Consider the following 17,478-nt stretch of genomic DNA (forward strand, 5'->3'; position numbering starts at 1 on the left):
ATTATCTTAGTGTGTGTTATGTTATTTTAGGTTTCCAGTTTCATATCTCATCACAGGATACAGTTCTAAGGAATAAGACAGTTTTGCATGGACTTGGAAATAAGCACTCGAACAGTTGGTGTTAAGCAATTTTAATTCTAAACAAACACATGACACTCTAGTATGCAAAAGCAAGTATACGTCAATAAATTCATGGGCAAGATTATGCAATTAACGAAAATGAATGACTAAAACATTTCTTATTCATGTAACTCGACGGCAGCAACTGCTTTGCACGATCAGTTGATATTGAACGCACCACCTTGAAATGGCAACCCTTTTTGAAACGCAAAGATCACTTTTTGAAAGTCTTATTCGTATGCGTGCTGTGTGTGCGTTGTCCCCTTGTAAAATTAATTACATTTCTTAGAGCCGGGAGTTGTGTCGTTAGCTTGTGTGGTGTGGGAGGGAATATACAAACAGCGGCCAGGTTCTCTCTGCTTGGGCGTGGCCGCAGCGAGCCGTGCTGCCTTCCTCTCTCCACTGCTCGATTGAGTTTGCACGACGCTCGCCGTCGTGGTGCGCGATGATTCCGTCGTCGGATAGCGCGCAGCTCCTCCACGAGTCGGCACGACGCTCGGTGACGTCCGAGTCGTGCTGCTCTTGCGCTCTCTCTCCCTCTACTGCTAGATGACGAGTTGGCACGACGCTCGGTGACGCCCGGGTCGTGCTGCTCGTGCGCTCTCTCTTTCTCTCCTTGATCGCTGTCGACTTCACACGGACACTCGCCCTTCATGCGGTGTTGCTCAGGCTCTGGACAACGCGGCTGTGCGCGATGATTCTGTCGTCGCTGCGACGTCTTGTCTGTTCTCACTGGGTGTTAGTCGGTGTGGGTATCAAGCACACTGCACATTCGATGGCGTTTTCTCTCTCTTGGTGGCAGCTCCAGGCATCTCCACTGCTGGATGATTGTTGGGTCGGCACGACGCTCGGTGACGCCCGGGTCGTGCTGCTGCTGCTGTCGCTCTCTTGATCGCTGCCAACTTCACACGGACACTCGCCCCTAATTCAGGCTGTGTTGGCTCAGGCTCTGGACGACGCGGCTGTGCACGCTCACCGGCTTGGAGCGCTCTGGCGATGAACGATGGCTTTGATGCTCATCCGCTGCTGCTCGTCCTTTTCGATGCTAGCTTGGTCGACGCTTGGCGATTTCCGCCCTTTTACAGGTTGATTGCTTGTCGTCACTCGTCATTCTCTCTTCTACGTGCTTCCTTTGTTCGTGCAGCTGCCAGCTTCACTCGCACTTAACTTCGTTCTGCGAGAAGCGACACCTGCTATCGGCATCGGTGTTTGCTCCCTCACGACGCTCCGCCAGCCGGAGCACGGCTGAAACCCATCCTCGACCCAGGTTGAACTCAGACTTCTGCGTTCTGCGAGAAGTGACACCTGCTATCGGCATCGGTGTTTGCTCCCTCACGACGCTCCGCCAGCCGGAGCACGGCTGAAACCCAGCCTCGACCCAGGTTGAACTCAGACTTCTGCGACTCGAACGACCCCTCCTCGTTCCATCTCTCCTCGAGGCACGATCTGCCCCAGCTCTCTTGCGAGCCCCGTCGCAACGCCGCATCGCAAGCCGAGTTGCGAGACTGAGCGCGACTCGAACCAGACTGCACTCAGGCTGTCACCTTAACGATGTCTCGTCGTCCCATCTCTCCTCGAGGCACGACTGCCACAGCTCCCTTGCGAGCCCCGTCGCAACGCCGCGTCGCAAGCCGAGTTGCGAGACTGAGCACGACTCGAACCAGACTTCTTATTCGCTATGTGCGCTTGTGCTTAAACTCAAAATGTGACTCTCCTCTCTGCGCATTCCTTGCGGGAGGGAGAACAAAACAGATGTTCTCGGAATGTTAGCACAAACTCCCCCCTTTGTGACCTTTTTGCTCCCTTCTTGCTTGCCCCGCGTGGGTCATTCAGAGGCCAGACCCCGCTGGAAGACAAAGGTGGTCGAGGAGATGTATGCAATACCTTGTGGTCCTGTGTGTTACATTTATTCTTGATATTTCTTACGGGTTCCTTCGGTCTTAGTATCGTGGTAATCATTCGTCTATGTTTAATGAATAATCGTAATGATCCTTGTTACATCATTATTTTGAGGGTTTTGCCAAGTTTAGTTCTCCAGAGATTGGTGTTTATTCTGAGTTATATTTTAATGTCCTGAGGTTGAGCGTAACTATGTTTCCACTTAAGCTTTCTGGAATTCGTACTCTTTAGTTTTTAGGAAGGTCATGTAGATAGGAAACATATAATTCTAAATAATATGTATGCGGTGAATACGAGTAATATAAGGGAATTACTAATAAAAAGCCCCTATTGTTTGTTGGTTAATTCTTTTTGTTAAGTTTTTACTTTTCGGTAAGGTAAACGTAAAAAAAGAAACGCGAGTTGCAACCGTTATTATTCTTTACTCTGCACCTTATCTGTACATCTCTAGATGTCTTGGGAGGTTAGTCCATCAATCTTTTTGTCCATCTGGATGTCTATGACCTCTCTGTGACCGAATTCTTATCGTTTTAATGGCGCTTCATGTTTCATGGATTCCTGGTGTGCTTGTGAGGAGAAGTGAGTTGTTTTCATTGTTTAATTAAAAAAATAATATATATTTAGGAAAAAAAAACATTTTTTTAAAATTATTCTTAATATTAATAATCGAAAACAGGGCATAGATACAACAGAAGTCTAAAACTACAGGAAGTGACGTTTCTTCATCGTCACAGAGGCCATGGTTACCCAGGGATTGAGTATCTCAATGAGAAACGCAGCCCGCGCTTCATTCGGACAACTTAAAGTTCCTCTCTCCCGCCCTGAAAATCCGAAGACTGAGGATCTTGCGGAAGGCGCCGCGGAACTGGCGGTTGAAGGAGGCGTAGAGGAGTGGGTTGACGGCCGAGCTGATGTAGCCCATCCAGGTGGCCACCTCGTACTCGACGTCGCAGTTCCCGACAAACGGGAAGACAAGCACGATGATGAAGAAGGGCATCCACGAGAGAAAGAAAGCTACAATGATACTGCCCAGAGTCACCGTGGCGTTGTGCTCGCGTCGCATGTTGCTCATCCTCTGCTGGCTATGGCTTTGGACCTTTGTGGTCGCTGCCTTGATTTGCCGAGCCTGGGTACGCGCCACGTGTTAGATGCGCGCGTACATGGCCGTGATGACGAGCATGGTCAGGAAGTAGGGGAAGGCGCCGTAGAAGAAGTGCAGTGCGATGTCGACGTTAAAGAGACAGTCGTCCGGGCAGCCCACCCTCTCGATGCTGCTGGGTGATAGCTGGGGGCTGAAGCTCAGCAAGCTTGGCGAGGTGAAGAGAGCAGCCCCGAACCAGCAGATGAGCAGCATCGCCACGAGGGTGCGTTTGGTGATGCGCTGAGCGTAGCGCAGCGGGTCGCAGATGGCCACGTAGCAGTCGTAGGCGATGCAGCTCAGGTGGAAGATGGACGAGTTGCAGAGGGTGTAGTCGACGAAATATAAGATGTTGCAGAAGCTGTAGTCGTAGTACCAGCAGTTGTAGAAGGTGCCCACCATGCGCAAAGGAATCACTATGGACCCCAAGCCGAAGTCGGAGACAGCGAGGGACATCGCGAGGATGTTGGTGTGAGTCTGCAGCTGCCGGAAGATGATGACTGAGCTGATGATGAGCATGTTGCTGAGGATCGTAACAACGATGAAGAAGCTGATGATGATGAGGATGATCGGTCGGCTTTTCTCCGGCAGGCTCGGCCCGCTGCAGTTGTAGCCGTGATAGTCGATGCATTGCAACGTCTTGGTTGTGTTTGCCATGACTTTGAGGGGTCCGGTTGAAAGTAGCTTTGGTACCCTTTGACCTCACCACTGGAGAAATGTCAGTCTTAATGAGTGGTTAATATAATCGGTATTTAGTTAAGCGGTAGTAGCTTTTTTTCCAGCTCCCTTTGCGAGTAAAACTTTAACTAAAGAAATGCTCGTAGACTTTCTAAAGCGGGACTAAAACAACGTACCCTGAATGTATCTGCTTCTATGCTCGGATTATGATCGCATTTACATTACTTTCTCAAAATTTCAACACATCGTTAAAAACGTTTCATACAAATCTTGATGATAATTACGATGACGATGTTTTCGATATGATGCGCAACTGACAATCTGATCGCACTGTTGACGCTGATGCGCTTTATCTAAAGATGATGATGCTCATGGTCCTGTGCTCGTTTCCGTGGTAAACAGTGATGGCGATGACGATTCCCGAAGGTGGTCGGATGCAGTTTTTGACTCGTGCTCGAACTTTCTCCTCCCTGACTCTGGCTCCCCAGGTTCCTCGCGCAGTTGCACTCCGGCCACTGTGGAAACCGCCAAACAGAGAGGACCACAAGCAACTCACTCACTCACCACACTCATTGCAGTGCCTCGTTACCCATGGGTTTTACCGCACGTTTCATTGCCCTGCATCTGCACGCCTAAACAGGTTTCGCTTTAACGCACCTTTTTTTCTCTTAACGCACACCGCGGGTAGTCTAGCGTGTGACGGACTACCTCTCTGAGCAGCGTCGGTGTTGGCTGCCTTGTTCGCTGATCCTGGCGCAGTTATACTCCGATTGACGTCTCCGCCCGAGTCGTCGTTTCGAAAACACTTCACTGTATTATTAACATCACTACCACCTCATTTGCGTCACCTCAACTCCGCGCACGACATCGTCATCGTCACCTATCTCGATATCCGTCTTCGCCTCCACCTTTCGTTTCGATATTCGTCGTCTCGCCTTCCAGGAATAAATGACTGCCACACGTCGTATATTTATAGACGATGTAAAAACAACACACTCAGGAAGAAACCAGTAGTACAGTCTTCTTGGTTCCTTCGGTAAAGTCACGTAGAAGGGAAATAATAAAATAACAAAAATAAAACATAATAAAATAATTCTCACGACGTTTCGGCTACAACGCAAGCAGCCGTCCTCAGGTGAAGAATGAAACACCACCAAGCTTGGAGCGTATATTAAAGCTTGGTTGGAGGGGGAAGAAGAGCGCCTTGACAAAATAATTTGCATATCAAGAGGAATTTAGCATATTTATGGGAAATGCGTAGGAGGTGGGCGGGGGGTTTCAAAATCATATTATGCCCGTGCATTATGCAGGATTAGCAGCATCAAAGGGAGGGGATAGGGGGTAGCGTTAACAAAGGGAAGGAATGTTAATAGTAGGTAGCTGCTGTTACTAAACCACCACGTAAAAAACTAAAGTATAAACTACATAGTATCATCAGTATACTAAATATACTCTCCAATAAGCTCAGCTACTAACAGTAAGTAATACATTACAATTCTATGTCGCAAAAATTATGATATGCTTCCAGCTAAACTTTTTTCTCTTACATCACACAAACACCTCAGCCGTGGCAGATCACTTTTACAATTCAGTGGGCTCACATGACATTCACTTCTCCAAGACAGAGGTTCTCTGCAAGCCATCTGGCTACTATGAGAAATTCGTTCATGAGGCTATCCACATATACAAACTTACAGAGACAATTTCAACCAAGAAGATGGATTCTGGCTCAGCAATCATTGGAAGGACGTAATAAACCATTTCGGATCTTAACTGATTGTGTCCACGTTTACGGTGACTTTCAGACCGCAGTCCACTCACTGGCATTGACTATATTTCTTGTATTCTCCACAGGGAATTGATTCTTTGCTCCTGTCTTGCATCACGGCAGATGTGTAGCGTACGTTCACAGGAAGTTCCTGTTTTTTTATGCTAATTTTGGTCATGTGACTAGGAAGTGACGATTTTAGATTTTCAGTGAACCACGCGGGCTTCTGCCATCTTACTGATAATTCAAGATGGCGGCACGCATCACATCTCAGTGAGACCACAGCCGCACTTGTCCATTGTGGGAGCTTAAGAAGCATTGTCTGTAAGTTGTTTATATTCCTATAATATTGGCAATGCTGTTGTAATGTTGGAATGACCGTTATAGTGATGTAAATGCCTTTATGGTGCCGTTAAGTTGTTGTAGTAAATACGAGGCCTAGTTAGTAACGAAGCCTGCGACTTTCCTTATTGTGGATGTTACTTGTGATTTAGTAGGTCGAGTCAGACTTGTGCCTATGTTGCGTTCCTGAGAGTAAAGATGACGAAGCATATCATCCACGGTTTAGTGTTATGTGTAATGCTGTACATTTGGGGTGCAGTGGGATGAATACACGATGTGCCTGTATGCAACGCACCGGCTTGTGCTCTTGTCTAGCTGTTCAGTGGTAATGTAGGGGCCTGGTCCGTCCAGGATCAATTGTTATCTAAGACAATGTTCTTATGCTGTGGTGTTCATTGTGTTGGTATTTCCGGATTATAACAGATGCTGTATCTGTGTTTTCTCACCAGTTTTACCTTGTTACAATCAATAAATGACGATTGGAGTTGGACGTTCATCCTGGCTCCGAGGGTTTATTGAACGCAAGGTTATCTACTCGACTAGCGGTGCAACGCAGCGCACAGCAAAGCCGAGATATTTAACCATCCATCGTGATGCTGGTTCAGATCTCTACTCACCACGCGTGACACGGGGGCACCGGTGAAGGGGGTTGCAGGTTCGGAGTGTGTCGTGGTTATGTATTGGCTCTGTGTGTGTGTGTCTTGGCTCTGTGTGTGTGTGTCTTGGCTCTGTGTGTGTCCTGTCTATGTGTGTGTCCGTACTCTATATAAGGGGGCATCCGCGCTCTCATGGGGTCGTGGGGGCGTGGGGGAAAGGGAGGAGAGGGTAAGAGGGAGATGAGAGGGAGGGGGGTAAGAAGGAGCGGGGGTGAGAGAGAGCGGGGTAAGAGGGGGGGAGTAAGAGGGAGTGGGGGTATGGGGGAGGAAGGGGGGTGAGAGAGAGGGGGTAGGTGAGAGAGGGGGGTAAGGGGAAGTGTGAATAAGAGTTGGGAGGAGGGGTAAGAGGGAGGGGGGTAAGGGGGGGTGAGAGAGAGGTGATAGGTAAGAGAGGGGGGGTGGGGGGTAAGAGGGAGTGTGAATAAGAGAGGGAGGGGGGTAGCAGGAGGGGTTAGAGGGCGGGGGGGATGAGAGGGTATGGGGGTGTCTCTGGATGATATTCTCAATTAGAGCTCAGTTTTCACACTTGTTTCTCCTGCCACTGAGGACCCAGCCCCCTCCTCTTCCCTCGCGGAGACCCCCTGGGGGTCCCGGCGCAGTAAGCACACATTATTTTAGGCATCTTTCTAATTTAAAGCTTTCGTGAGTGCAGGGATTCATCTTCTTGTTTCTTTCGGTAAAGTCTCGTAGAAGGGAAATAATAATAAAAAAAAAACAATCAAATACAATTCTCACGACGCTTCGGCCACAATGCAAGCAGCCGTCCTCAGGTGAAGAACAGGTCTGTCGGAAAGACAGCGTCTGAATGAACACCACCAAGGTTGGCAGCGTATATTTAAGCTGGGTAAGGGGTGGAAGGTCTTTCCGACAGACCTGTTCTTCACCTGAGGACGGCTGCTTGCGTTGTGGCCGAAACGTCGTGAGAATTGTATTTTATTATGTTTTATTTTTATTATTTTATTATTTCCCTTCTACGTGACTTTATCGAAAGAACCAAGAATAAATTTTAGGGATGTTTAAACATTTCAACTCATCATGGATAAATTGGCATTGACGAGGCACGCTACGTGCTCTCGGCTTCGTATTGCTCATCACGGAGAGCGATGTCACGGGTTTGTGGGGTCAGCCGAGGGCAGCTCGTTGTGTCGCTTCGTCTATCTGTCTCTGTGAGTGAACACGCAGACTCCAAAACGTCCAGCAGGCGTCAGGGTAGAGGTCGAATCCATGACATCCTGTTTACCAGGCTGGATTTTTTTGTCTCCACGCTTACAATCAACCGCCACGCGTTTAGCGAATTTCGCCACTGCTGTGATGAGCCAAATCGTTGAGCTCTCATTTGTGGCCCAAGTCGCTTCTGGAAAATGGCTACACAGCTCAGCGGGCCCTTACCTGGCAAAATAAAAAAAAATATATAGTTTGAGTTGACGTGATTGGTTACGTGGATGATCCCTCCCAAACGGCCATCCACACGGCAGAAGGTTGGGGTGAGGGAAGTGGCACATCCGCCCGTGCGCGGTGATCCACCAACCCCTCGGTGCCGTCTCCACGTCAGTGCCGGATCGCAGCCACCAGCCCACGTGCAGCGTGGCCACCACCACCACTCAGAAGGGTCGTGGTGAGTGGGGTGGTGGTGGAGGGCGGTGAGCAACTGGAGTCCATCTGCTCCGCGCTGCATGCGGGGAGTGTGCCGGGTTCCCCCGAGCACGTGGCGACTCGGATTCGATTCCCGCTCACGGCCAACATCAGTAGCGATTATCTGAACCAGTCATGGGCCTCCCATAGGTGGACTCAGCCTTAAACGAGTACACGGTGCGCTGTGTGAACATTGCCACGAGGTAGACAAAGGCGGCCGGGCGTGGTGCTGGCCACCCACCCGTTCGTTTTCCGTTCCGGCCTTCATAGGTGTTCGCTAACAGCACTTGCCCCAACAGTCTGTTAAAGAGTATATGGGGGATCTTTGTCTTTGTTTTCAATGGGTGGGTGAGTGGCTGAGTGAGTGGGTGAGTGAGTCAGTGGATGATTAAGGGAGTTAATGGGTGGGTGGGTGAGTGAGTGGGTGAGTGTTTGGGTGAGTGGGTGGGTGTGGGAGTGGCTGAGTGAGCGGGTGAGTGAGTCAGTGGATGAGTAAGGGAGTTAATGGGTCGACCAACTGCCCCCCCCCCGCTAGAGCTCCCTCTCGTGGCAGCACGAGACATTTGCGTGATTTAAAGTCGTGATTCTTGGATGTACACACGTAGTTGCAGTGAGAAATAGAGAAATGCAGATATCTGCGGACAGGATTCAGGCCTCCTTGAACACGTGCACGGTTGAGCATTAGTTTGTGGCCGAGTTGGAACGTACATATGGTTTGGACTTGGGCATTTTTGGGATATTGGTAAATGTGCGAATGGGCTGAAGGCAAAGTTGAGTGCACATTGATGGGGCTGAGTCGGGTCTAGTTAAACGCGCACATGATTGGGCTTAGCCTTGTTTGCCATACCGTTAAATAGGGTGTTGGTGTCGTTTGTTATATGGCCGAATGTGTCTTCAACTTTCATTATGGGCAATTGTAATGTGGATATTAGCGTCTCGTTAATGAGGTGGAATTCATTATGAACATCAAACTTGTAGGTGATACTTAACACAGCAAAGCCTTGACCATCACTGGGGTTACGTTCTTGAAAATAGCTGCAATCGGCAAATCCGCGATCCACAATCTCAAGAGACATTTAATTGGAAACAGGGTTTGGTTCAACGGTTCGTAAAACGACAACACTCTATCATGTTGTACGTTACTACACATCAACCCAGACATTAAACAGGGGGCATTTTGAATGTAAAATATTGATATTTTCTAGCGTTAAATACAACTTGTACGGTAAATGTATGGAATTATATATCTATGTTTATGTAATGTACAATACTTAGACACGCCGTCTACTATAGGGAGACATCTTGTGGCTGAACCTCGCTGCCACTGCGTGACCTGGGGCCTGTGATGGGCCGTGTGGGAGACAAGATGGATACAAGACGGAGATAACATGGAGACAAGACGAAGTAAAGATGGAGACAAGACGGTGCTGCGTGTGTTCTTCCGTGGCAGCATCACCGCCAGTGGTCCAATTACGCCGTGCATGCAGGAATCTCGCGGTTACCCGCGAATTGGCGACCCACAGGGCCACAATCGGCGAACTGCGCCTCGATTTGGTGCAAAACCACGAGAGCCAAAGCCACCAGTGGGATTTGCTGTACTGCAATTTATAATTGTACTAGCTTTGCTACCCGGCTTCGCCCGGGGCTTGGATTTACCACGCCCGGCCGCCTTTGTCTCCCCAGTGGCGATGTTCACACACCACACCAGTTACTCGTTTGAGGCTGAGTCTACCTAGGGGAGGCCCAGGAGCGGTTCAAATAGTCGTCACCGGCGGTGGCCGTGAGCTAGAATCAAACTCGGGTCGCCTAAGTTCGTAGAGCAGCGCGCTAAGCACTGCGCATGCGCGGATGACGTGCCAGATGTGACGTCACAGCTCACTTGCCATGCAAAATATCTGCATTATTGCGCCCCCCCCCCCCCCAAAAAAAAAATACCAAAGTATATTTTTATGATTTGTGCATGGTGTACAGTCTGGAAAGTACCCACATGGCAAATTTAAAGTTTGTTGCATGTCGGGAAGTACGCTAAACATTTTGAACAGTCACATAATCACAACTTTTATATATTTGGAGATCATTCATGGTGGGCAGATATATGGGCAATTGGGGATAATGTATGAATGGAGATTATGCCAATGATAGTTATTTCATTAAACGGTAGAATGTTGTATATAGAGAGCCTTGTTGAGCATTGAGAGGGGGTGAGGGCTGATTCGTGGCCCCGTGTGATCATGTTGTGGGTCTTCGTTGGTGCCAGACTTAAATGGACATCACCGCAGCTGAACGCTGGCGTGTGTGAGGGCAGAAACACGGCACGGGATCGTAGAAAACAATTCCAGAGGTCCAACAAAACTTGAGCGTTTAAATGTCACGTCAGCCACTCCTGCGATCTCGGTAAGACCATGGCCATAAGTGCCAGCGACGCCCGGTGACACGTGCAAGCAAGGTTTGGAGAGCTCACAAGGTGGAGTGGTTTCTCTACGAGCACAGAGCAGAAACAACAGTTTGAGGCAGTGGTTCTTAACCTTTTACCGCAACCTTCTCAATTATTAAAACGTGTATGATGTTAAGAAATACTTAGGTTTGATGATACAAAGTAGTTGTAACTTACGTGACCGTGCTTCATTTTTCGATGATTTACCTTTGGTTGCCGTCCATAAATGACGTCCGCGATTTTGGATGATTTTTGACCCCCCCCCCCCTTCGTCACACGATGTCACAAAAAGTCAGACCCCCCCTCAAATATGAAGTCACAGAACTCTGCCCCCCCCCAAAAAAAAACATGCTTCAAATCGCTTTAAACTATTGTCATTGTAGTGCGTATTTTATGTGGCGCTGCACTCTGATGTTGTAGTAGAAACATTCATTAACACGTCTATTTTAATTAAATAGAACGTGTTGTCTATATTTATATAAAGTTGCGCATTTTAATGTGACGTCACATTTCTCAAACCCCCCCCCCCCCCCTCGTCACACATCGATACAAATGTCTGACCCCCCCACCCCTAGGTCCGTAACGTCATTTATGGACGGAATTCTCAGAAAGGGCATCTCGCACACCCCGCGAAAGCGCGCACCCCAGGTGAATAACCACTGGTCTAAGGGAACAATTTAACAGAGGTACAGTGGTCCCTCGGTGATCGATGCTATCGGTTAACGATATTTGGTTAACCATCTTGCCTCCCATAGGGTCCCATTGTTTCTGTTATTGATACATTTTCGAGGAACGATATGTGTTTACCATATCACGCTGAAGCCGATTTCGGCCAATCGGAGTGCTCCTAGTGTATGCAGCAGACCTCAGCCAATCGACGACGCCCTTTTATGAGCATTTTGAGAGCAACTGACAGCTAGCTTTTGAAGATTGGATGTTCGTTGCTTATAGAAACAACTCTCTTGAATACTTCGTCTGTTTTTTTTACTTAAAACTTAAATAAGATCAATAACAATGGCCCCTATAATGAATGCGAACAAAAACAAGACAGTAAGGAAAAGTTTTTTCCCACACCAACTTCTTCATAAACTCCTGAAGCCATCCATCTTCTTAGCCTAAGGTATGTCATGCTCTATGTAGTCACCTTTTTAGGCTCTGTTACTTATTTATCCATGTTTATATTAAATTGTTAAAACGTTTTTATGACGTTTATTTATTAACACTGCATGTATAAATATAATAAACTATGTTTTTTTGGGTGAAAAAGGTCAACTTCTGATCGTCTTGGAGCAAATGAAGCGTTTAACATGTATTTCATATATTCGATTAACGAAATTGTTAAATAACGATGGTTTTCGTGGCACCAATTAATATCGTTCACCGAGAGACCACTGTAGATACAAGATGGACAGGTAGTCTTGCAAACAGTGCAGTATCATACCAATGTTTGAGCGAAGTCTAAAACTACAGGAAGTGACGTTTCTTCATCGTCACAGAGGCCATGGTTACCCAGGGATCGAGTATCGCAATGAGAAACGCAACCCGTGCTTCATTCAGACAACTTAAAGTTCCTCTCTCCCGCCCTGAAAATCCGAAGACTGAGGATCTTGCGGAAGGCGCCGCGGAACTGGCGGTTGAAGGAGGCGTAGAGGAGTGGGTTGACGGCCGAGCTGATGTAGCCCATCCAGGTGGCCACCTCGTACTCGACGTCGCAGTCCGCGACAAACGGGAAGACGAGCACGATGATGTAGAAGGGCAACCACGAGAGGAAGAAAGCTCCAATGATACTGCCCAGCGTCACCGTGGCGTTGTGCTCGCGTCGCATGTTGCTCACCCTCTGCTGGCCTTGGCTTTGGACCTTTGTGGTCGCTGCCTTGATCTGCCGAGCCTGGGTGCGCGCCACGTGGTAGATGCGCGCGTACATGGCCGTGATGACGAGCATGGTCAGGAAGTAGGGGCAGGCGCCGTAGAAGAAGTGCAGGGTGACGTCGACGCTAAAGATACAGTCGTCCGGGCAGCCCACCCTCTTGATGGCGCTGGGAACGAGCTGGGGGCTGAAGCTCAGCAGGCTTGGTGAGGTGAAGAACGCCGCCCCGAACCAGCAGATGAGCAGCATCGCCACGAGGGTGCGTTTCGTGATGCGCTGAGCGTAGCGCAGCGGGTCGCAGATGGCCACGTAGCGGTCGAAGGCAATGCAGCTCAGGTGGAAGATGGAGGAGGTGCATAAGGTGTAGTCGACGAAATATAAGACGTTGCAGAAGCTGTAGTCGTAGTACCAGCAGTTGTAGACGGTGCCCACCATGCGCAGAGGCATCACTATGGACCCCAAGCCGAAGTCAGAGATGGCGAGGGACATCGCGAGGATGTTGGTGTGAGTCTGCAGCTGCCGGAAGATGATGACTGAGCTGATGATGAGCATGTTGCTGAGGATCGTAACCACGATGAAGAAGCTGATGATGATGAGGATGATCGGTCGGCTTTTCTCCGGCAGGCTCGGCCCGCTGCAGTTGTAGCCGTGATAGTCGATGCATTGCAACGTCTTGGTTGTGTTTGCCATGACTTTGAGGGGTCCCGTTAAAAGTAGCTTTGGTACCCTTGGACCTCACCACTGGAGAAATGTAAGTCTTAATAAGTGGTTAATATAATCGGTATTTAATTAAGCAGTAGTAGCTTCTTTTTTTCAAGCTGCCTTTGCGAGTCCAAACTTTCTCAGAATTGCAACACACCGTTAAAAACGTTTCATACAAATGTTGATGATAATTACGATGACGATGTTTTCGATATGATGCGCTACTGACAATCGGATCGCACTGTTGACGCTCATGCCCTTTCTCTAAAAGACGACGATGCTTCTGGTCCTGTGCTCGTTGAGGTAGTAAACAGTGATGGTTATGGCGATGACGATTTCCGAAGGCGGTCGGATGCAGTTTTTGACTTGGGCTCGAACTTTCTCCTCCCTGACTCCGGCTTCCCAGGTTCCTCGCCCGGTTGCACTCCGGCCACTGTGGAAACTGCTAAACAGAGAGGACCACAAGAAACTCAGTCACTCACCACACTCATTGCCGTGCCTCGTTACCCATGGGTTTTATCGCACGTTCCATTGCCCTGCATCTGCACGCCTAACATCGCTTTAACGCACGTGTTTTTCGCTTAACGCACACCGCGAGTAGTCTAGCGTGCGACGGACTACCTCTCTGAGCAACGTCGGTGTTGGCTGCCTTGTTCGCTGATGTTGGCGCAGTTATACTCCACCCGTGTCTTCGTTTCGAAGACATTTCACTGTATTATTAACATCACTACCACCTCATTTGCATCACCGCAACCCCGCGCAGCATCGTCGTCGTCACCTACCTCGCTATCCGTCTTTGCCTCCACCTATCGCTTCCATATTCGTCGTCTCGCCTTCCAGGAATAAATGAATGTCACACGTCGTATATTTATAGACGATGTAAAAACAACACACTCAGGAAAAAACCAGTAGTACAGTATTGTCAAAAAATCTAAGGAACTGGAAACGTTATTTGGTGTTCCTCCTCCTTCTCCCGCCTGTGCCCAATGACCATTCCCTTCTCGCTTCTGGCCCTCTTACGCTGGAACAATCTGCCCCGACACGTCAATCAGCCTCACTCTTCATTAATCGTTCTGCCATTAAACACTGATTTTCCATTACTTACTCCAACTCCCCCCCCCTTTCCCTATTCATTAACACCATCATCATCATCGTACCTCTTCAAAACTTCCCTACCCATACTCTCTGGTTTCTATATTAGCTCTCTTCACTTCCTACAGTGATTTTGGCTGTAAGGGTTCCACCTGAAGACGGAAGCTTGTGTTGCCTCCGAAACGTCGTGATTTAATTTATTTTATTTTATTTTTTACCTACGTGACTTTACCGAAAAAACCAAAGAGTACGAATCCTTGCAGTCACGAAAGCTTCAAATCTAGAATCCCTACCCATCCCTCGCACTCATCATCATGAAACACCCACTGCCACTATCACCGCCGTATATTACACACATCGTCACGTTCACCATGTGCCATCATCCTCGTCGACTCATCTCATCGCACGATTCTCCTGGACAAATTGTGTTCATTCCTCGTCGGGCGCCTTGTGTCGAGGCGCAACGTGAATTGAAGCAAGATGAGAAAAGTCGATGGATGGGGATTCGTCAAAGTCGCCTTTGACATCGAGTTGTCAGCTCGAGAAGCAACGTGCGCAAGTTGGGCTCAGGCAGTAACCCACTCTCACACAAACAAAGACTCCAGCGTATAGCCTTAGCAGTGTGTAGCGGTGTAGTGGTGGTGTAGTGTAGTGGTGTGTCGGTGTGTATTGCAGTGGTGTGTAGCGGTGTGCTGTGGTGGTGGTGTAGCGGTGTGTCAGTGTGGTGTAGCGGTCTGTAGTGTAGTGTTGTGTCGGTGTGTATTGCAGTGGTGTTTTGGTGTGCTGTGGTGGTGGTGTAGCGGTGTGTAGTTGTGTGTAGTGGCGAGTAGTGGCATAGCGGTGTTGTGTAGCGGTGTGTCGTGTGGTGTGGTGTGTTGTGGTGTGGCGGTTTGTAGTGGTGTAGCGGTGGGGTGTGCTAGTGTCGTGGTGTAGTAGTTCAAATTTTTGACTTGTCATAGGCGTGCAGTGTGGTGAGTGTTTGGTGAGTGGGTCTGGTGAGTGTGTTTGTGAATAATGAAGCTGGTGACTGGTGATTGGTTTGTTGATGGCTGCTCCGCTTCAGGAGGTTATAGGGTGGTGAGTGCGAACAAAGGGCGTGCCTGGTGAGTGTCTAACCAGTGGTGAGCTGTCTTGTGAGTGGTATTTTGGAAAGGTCAAATGTCAGCTGAGTGGTTGGTAAATGGCAGTGGTGGCAGAGGTGGGTGGTTAGCATCTGGCAGAAGTCGCAATCGGGTACCCGATACCCGTACCCTTCCCGATACCCGGCTACCCTTACCCGGCCGGGTACGGGTACGGGTACCCGTTTGCCACCCTGGTGCGCCCGGGTACGGGTACGGGTGGGCCGTGAGCCACTGGTGAGTAACCGTTTGTCACTCATTTCCCAATATCTTTCCTCTTCTCACAATTCAAGTTCCTAGAATCAACCCACCTGCGCCTGCAACATGGCTTCATCCCAGAGGTCGCAATCGGGTACCCGTACCCTACCCGATACCCGGCCGGGTACGGGTAGCCGGGTATCGGGTAGGGTACGGGTACCCGTTTGCGACCCTGGTGCGGCAGGGTTCGGGTACGGGTAAGGAATCAAAACCCGTTTGCAACCTCTGGCATCTGGTGAGAGTATCAGGTGGTGAGCAGTGTCAGGCGTCTGGTGATTGTTGAGAGTAGCGAGCAGAGTCAGGACAGAGCCCATGTTAGGGGAGAAGGGGGCTGAGCAGACAGAAAAGATAAGCCCCGTCTCTAGGACGGGCTGCCCTCTAAATAATAACAGACCCTGTACAATCCATCGTTGGATGAAGGCCACCGCGCGTCCGTGTCCCAGTCGTGAGAAGTGTTGCGACCTGCAGTGTGGTGGGTGGATTGGGTGGGTTGGCAAGTGGGTGTGAGTGAGTGAATCTGTGGGTGAGTGAGTGGATGAGTGGGTGGGTGACTGCGTTGTGGCCTGCAAGTGTGGTGGTTGATCACGGTGTGGGTGAGATGAAGCAGTCTGGTAGACCCGAGTGCTTAACGCGAGTGTATTCATCAACGAGTAGAGTTCACAGGAACAGTAACCGTGATAGTAGTAGTAGCGACAGAGGAATTATAAGGAGGCAACTGACCGCCGGTGAGCGAGAGACCCAGGGACTCGGAGATCCACACATAGACTCGCGTAGATACCCGGGGCCTCCTTTCCAAGGATCGTCACCTTGATGTGCTGGAAAGGCTTTGAGTGTTCCAATGGCCCTGAGAGCGAAGCCGTCGGGAGTTATGCTCCTGGTAGGGTTTCCCATGGCGGTAAGGTCGAGGTTGAGGTCCCAGACGAAGTACGATCCAAGGTGTCCTAGTAACCCCCACCCCTGGGCAGGTAGGGCTCTATAGGTTTGTGTTGCAACTCACCTAGGAGAAGGCCACTTCGAATTAAAACCTACAGCTCTGTGGTTGCCAGTTGCCATAGCCGTCTTAGCTCGCTGAGCCACTGTGGAGTAACCCTGAGCCGAAAGATTGGGATCGGTGTGCGCGAGCTGATCTGCACTTTAAATCAACTCTAGCACAGGCGGGAGGAAAGTCCTCCAAGCGATAGGGGAGAGGTGGAAACGGTAGGTGCAAGATGGCACTGGCTGCCGCAGCTTTAAACCTGCATGTCGGCGACTCGGCCATATTTGTCGTTTGACTGTTGACTAGAGGCAACAACAATATCATCATCATCATCCGGCAGAACCATGTGATACCAAAGCAGCCATTTCTTGGGACAACACTGCTTGCTCCTGATGGAGAGAGGCCTAGAAAAGGTGCCCGAAACAAAGCTGTCCTCAACTCATCCGGTAGGCTTACCGCAGCCAATAGGCATCTCTTTACGCGGTCAGAAATAAACCAAACTTCCCAACATTTGCATGCTGGAACGGTCGCACAATTGGTGAACTCGGATGAAAACAACCGACCACAAAGACGCTCGACTATCGTGGCAAGGGAGCTTGCCAGACTTGGCATTGGCATCACAGCACAGGGCGAAGTTCGCTTCGCAGAGCAGAGATCCCTGACTGAACACGGGGCGGGATACGTTCTGTTCTGGTCAGGGAAAGTCAAAGAGGAGAGACGTCTGTCGGGCGTTGGACTCACGACGAAGAACACCGTCGCTGGCAAACTCCTGAGCCTTCCAATTGGCCATTCAGACTG

At 49.4% G+C, this 17,478-nt stretch overlaps 2 pseudogenes across 1 annotated transcript; both read right to left on the reverse strand.

Moving 5' to 3' along the window:
* Window positions 1–2,806: 2,806 nt before the first annotated feature.
* On the reverse strand, window positions 2,807–3,814 carry LOC144942477 (trace amine-associated receptor 365 pseudogene; annotated as a pseudogene).
* An 8,402-nt stretch (window positions 3,815–12,216) lies between these two features.
* On the reverse strand, window positions 12,217–13,224 carry LOC144942478 (trace amine-associated receptor 365 pseudogene; annotated as a pseudogene). Its single transcript, XR_013639381.1, has one exon. The product of XR_013639381.1 is annotated as a trace amine-associated receptor 365 pseudogene (transcript).
* Between the last annotated feature and the right edge of the window lie 4,254 nt (window positions 13,225–17,478).

This window comes from Lampetra fluviatilis, chromosome 27 (assembly GCF_964198595.1).
Source record: "Lampetra fluviatilis chromosome 27, kcLamFluv1.1, whole genome shotgun sequence".
Lineage (NCBI taxonomy): Eukaryota > Metazoa > Chordata > Hyperoartia > Petromyzontiformes > Petromyzontidae > Lampetra > Lampetra fluviatilis.